This window comes from Bacillus rossius, chromosome 7, assembly GCF_032445375.1.
Source record: "Bacillus rossius redtenbacheri isolate Brsri chromosome 7, Brsri_v3, whole genome shotgun sequence".
NCBI classification, from domain to species: domain Eukaryota; kingdom Metazoa; phylum Arthropoda; class Insecta; order Phasmatodea; family Bacillidae; genus Bacillus; species Bacillus rossius.
Genome location: NC_086335.1, coordinates 11,585,399 through 11,590,805, shown reverse-complemented (window position 1 = coordinate 11,590,805; position 5,407 = coordinate 11,585,399). Strand labels below are relative to the sequence as shown.

At 33.1% G+C, this 5,407-nt stretch overlaps 1 non-coding gene across 1 annotated transcript; it reads left to right on the top strand.

Moving 5' to 3' along the window:
• The first annotated feature begins 4,892 nt into the window (after positions 1 to 4,892).
• Trnal-cag (transfer RNA leucine (anticodon CAG)) lies at positions 4,893 to 4,976 on the top strand. The gene has a single exon. It is a non-coding gene; the product is annotated as a tRNA-Leu (tRNA).
• Positions 4,977 to 5,407: the final 431 nt, after the last annotated feature.

Genomic DNA, 5,407 nt, shown 5'->3' with positions numbered 1-5,407 from the left:
ATTTTCACACTCTTCCCTTTCAACAAACAGGTGCCCCGGCACAATGTTGACGGCTGAACTCCGGGCAGCGAACCGCCGACCTCCGGTGCTACAGTATTTATGAACCTTTTTTGAACAATCTTTAAATTACTACGTTCGAATAAATAATACTTATGTAAATCTTTCATTCTGGACTTAAAAAACTGACACTGGGATATTTTTTTTATTGGTTTGTTTATTTTTAATTAAATTTTTTATAATCTGATTTAGGGCCGGCCCGTATTTTAATATATCTGAGAGCTCTTTTAATTATGTTATTGAAATTTTACTTTAACACATTTTAATATCTGTTATAAGTTTCCTTAAATAAATATTAAGTAAATATATTCAGACAGAATCACACCATGTTTCTGTTCATTCCTCATGTCCTTGTGAAACAAAAAAAAAAAAACGTTACAACAGTGTATAATATTTATGGTAGTATTTAGCGTGATTTACTTTTTATCTGCTTTGTTTTGATTAATGACCAATGCTGTAACAAAAATAATAATCAGAGCGTAGTTGCTGTAACATATTTTAACCCATTTTGAACGAAATAAGGGCCAATGTGATTAATTTGTTTTTGTTAATGTGTCTAGAGAAGTTGGGCTTGGTGTACCATACTCGTCATGGACTCTAGTTTGTATTGGGGAAGTATCATAACATTGGTGTGCATAGTTTCTTTGCCATTAATATTTTAAGAATAAACCATATATTCAGAGCTTAATATCTCGGAACTGTTATTTTTGACATTGGCCCTTTTAGAATCAAGACACAGAAATAAAACCAGGACTAGAGCACTACATAATCTGTTCAGTGGGCTGGTGGAGAACTATTGAGGAACACCTTGCCAAGGTTGTGGCCGATCATAAACAGGATTTGGATCAACACATCCAGATGATCCTAATTGCATGTGGGTCTGCCATCCATGACTCCACTGGGCAGACACCTGCGATTATTTTGTTTGGACAGGAGTTAAGGCTGCCCTGTGATGTCGAGTTTGGTCGTCTTCGCAGGGAGCAGACCAGCACCATTGATTATGTGAAGTGATTATGTGAATCGTCTATAGGATCGTGGTCCGAAGACACGTGGCCTATACGTCTAACATTGTACAAGACCTGATTTGGATGGTATTCTAATTATCAAAAAATTAGTCTTTCTTAGTAGGAATAGCGACAATATATTTATGTCGTCGGACAGGTGTCTTGTACAGATTCGTTTTTCGTAAAGTGAATGATTAATAAACCCAGAATAGATAATGGAAACATAAATAAAAATTTATTTCATGTTTTAGTTACTCTTTTCACTGACTGAGAAACGATCCAGAATGATAATATCGAGTTAAATCATAATTTTATAAATTATTATTTTTTTAATTTTTTTTCCCCCGAATTGCTGGGTTAATTATTACGAATTTACAAGGTGGTGATCAATGTCTTCATCGGCTTACTGGAGACTGATAGATGAATAATTTTAGACTCTTTTAGAACTTTCACAAATAATTATTGGAATTTAAAACTTTTACCTAGAATAAACATTTTATTGTATCGAGCATGGACCGAACTTAGCACTGTAATCGATCTAATCAATTAATTAATTAAAATCTGATTTTTTGATGTTTTTTTGGTTTTTTTTAAGGATTTTTAGCATAATAATTACGGGTTTCCAAGATGCCGGCCAATATTGCAAGAAATTAATACTGCATTCTAGCGGGTAAAAATTAAACTAACATGTCGGCAGCATTCTCTAACAGACGAAAATCAAATGTCGGACCCAATATGGTGGCCTTCAGCAAACCAAAACAAAATGGCGAACTTGGATTCATAATAGCTTGCTATATATGTACCTTAGCTTTAGTTTTTGGAGGTTAGTTCTCCAGTCGCTTCCATGGAGCAAAATATCCGTCGCTTTTTTTGTTTTGGCGCTCACTGGGTTTGAACCGAGGACTCCACGACGTAAGAGCTTTTATATTAAAATGTTATTAACATTTTAATTAATTTAAATTATTTATAAATTAAAAATATTTTTCCAAATTTTTCTGATAAGAATTTCTGATTTTTAATTTTGTAATAGTGACATAATCCAATATAGGTGAATATTTTTTTAAATATTTTAATAAGTAATTTTTTGTAGCTTAATATTTAATAATGTTCAATATAGTGAGTGGCCAAAACGAAAATTGCAACAGTGATTCACCATTCAAAATGGTGGCTATGACATCCTAATTGTCCACGTCATGACCTCAGAGGCACATGACGGCTTGCTTTTAGGACTCTTAAGCCACATTTAAAAATTGTTATGCCTTTGGAATTTTTGAGGACTTAAACTGTAAATTTTCCCTCAAAATATTAATATTTCCTAGAAATAGGAAAAAAAAATATTTTTCTGATATTTGGAAATTTGTTGGCAGAATTTTGCTTTAAAAGAATGGAATTTTAGCCATTTTTTTTTAAATTTTTGGCCAATTTTGAAGAATCCAAGATTCTCTCATTAAGCCCTGTCTTCTCCAACTTCTTTCTTGCTTCGATTGTTGTTATTTTATGCACAACCAAAAATTATAATGTTAATACACCATGTTTATTGTAACATCAACCCTACTAGAAATATTTTTAAATTTGTGCAGTGTTAACAACATTTATTGACGCTCATCTTTTTATCCTACAACTAACCCAGATCCTTATCTTTCTTGCCCCGTGCAAAAAAGCATTGACTGCCTGTAAAGGCGAATCCCCACCTAATGATTAACTTCGGTGGGATTCATCAAACCTCAAGCAGTTAAAAAACACAGCTTTCCCAGTTTTTTTGTAGAAATGTACCCCTACATATTTTTTCATGCTGGGATCTTCATATTTTCAAAATAAGCGATAAAACTTTATTTCAAGAAATAAACTATTTAAATAAATATTAGGAGTTAATTTTTTTTTTAGTTTTGCTTGCATAGAAAACAAATAATGTATACCATAAAAACCTTATATTACTATTCTTTAAAATGATCTCTATTTTCTCTTTCACAGTCAGTTGCGTTTAAGAGTCCTCCTTTTTCATGCACTCAATTGTTTTATCAAAATATGAAAGCATTAAATCCCGTATTTAATCATAACGATCGATATCATGATAATTATTTAGAACTAGATTTAATAGTGGTGTCTAGTGGCGTGGAGAGGAAAATATCTACAAAAAATTGCAGTTAGGTTTCGCTGGTGTGAGCAGGTCTCCACATGAAAAGTCTGGTTGTGTAGGTGTCTGCACCTCATTGTTAAATATAGTCTCGTGACTTCAACAATTATGTGAGATAGTTTGATTATCGCTTGGAGCTAGTGAGTGAATACCTATTACTTTCGAAATAAAATCCATGAAATATCACAATAAAACTTCATGGATATATTTTCATTTGATTTACATAATTATTTAGCGATATATTCATGAATGAAAAAAAAAATATTTTTATGATATGTACCAAAATTATTATATTTTTTCTACAAATACCGATTCTAATGTAACTCAAAGAAAGCTTGTGTCTTTTATCTCTTTAATACATTTTGAACTTATAAATAGTAATTTGTAAGATTTATTTCTTGTTGGTATCATTGGAAAGGCACTTGTTTAAGTCACCTGTGCTGCTGTAGAGCGTCAAGATTTTTTTTTAATTTTAAAAAATTCTCCGCCAGGGCTGACAGACACAATAGCCTACACAATACACGTAATTAATTAATTAATTGCACAGGACGTGAGCTACAAAATGTAGACAAATGATGCAGTTGACAATAGCACACAATCTTTACGGTAAAATTATTTGAGGCTATATCTTTAAAAAAATATTTGCTAACATAATTATGTAAAAAAATGTTTTGAATCATCTGTAGATGCTCACTTTATTGGCATGGTTTTAAGAATACGTAATATTATTAGCCTTTAGGCCTATAAGTACAGATGTTAACGTAGTAATAGTTTAGGATTAGTAATTAGTATATTGAAATACGTTCTACGAGAAATTACTGTGTAAATTTAATATATTAATATTTTAATAAATTACATTTAATAACACGTGTGATGGCTTTCATCACATGACTTTGACGTATGAATTGGCGATTCGTAAGCATGATCTGTCGTTATCGATGCAGACCACTGCTTATTTAAAACCCGCTCTGCGAGGGATTTGTAATCGTCCACGCATACAACGTTCATTACGCTGTCTCCAATCCTTAGCCTATACTAAGTATTATAAATGCACAAGTGTGTTTATCTGTTTGCCCTTCTTTCACGCAGCAACGGTGAAGAGGATCTATATGATTTTTTTGCATATTGCCAGAGAGTGATGTCCCATTCCATTCCTAAGGGAGTGAAAAATGGGTAAATTCAGTTTTATAATAGAAAATAATAGAAGGTAGGTCATAGACACAAAAACACTAAGTGTGTGTCATTTTCATATGTCCATCACACGGACATGTAGTATGGTCTGGTTACTTCCTATCCTTCTCCTTGGCGAAACCCACCAGCTTAGTGAAGCTCACGGCTGCTAACGAACTAAAGGAACTAATAAAAGTTTAGTTTAGGACTTCGTAAATAGATGGTGTGGCCTTGAATTTGTAACGCGCTATCGTTTGGTGCGTTCACCACGTCTTACTAAGGCGTTACCTACCTGCCTTCCCACAAAACGAAGCTGAAGATTGGTGTCCCGGTTTTGCTGATGCGTAACCTAGATGAACCAAGACTGTGTAATCAACTGGACTTTGAAATAAAAATTTTCCGTGTTTAAAGTGTATGTCCTACAGCCTTGAAACTAGGTAGTAATGTTTTTTGTATTATTGTGTGTTTATCCTGGGCAACGCTGAGCACATGAATATGAATAATAAATCACATCATATTGACATGTAGTCAGGATGGCCGAGCGGTCTAAGGCGCTGCGTTCAGGTCGCAGTCCACTTCTGTGGGCGTGGGTTCGAATCCCACTTCTGACATCATTATTTTTTGGAACTTCATTTACAATTTCATTATTTACTAACTCAGCCAAAAAAGTGTGGAGTTTCAATAAGAAATATCTAAGTACATATAAAATAATAATTAATGAAAGTACCTGACTTTGCCCGATGTAAACTTGTACAACGTGAAGAAGATAATTTTATTCCATAGGCTAAAAATAAAAAAAAATACAACAATATAAAAGCCGTTGCCATGCAGACGAAGAAAGCATTAACATCACTATGTTGTTTAATTTACTGTTGAAATATGTGAACTTTTAGTATTTAACGCCCTCGCCACTCCCATAGGAACATAATTTTCAACTTAACCCTTTTCAGAAAATGCCTATGTAGCAAAGATAATATCCGTGTCAAATTAAAATGTCTGTATGTATTGTTGTGTTCTAAAGAATTCATGACAAGTCAGTGAG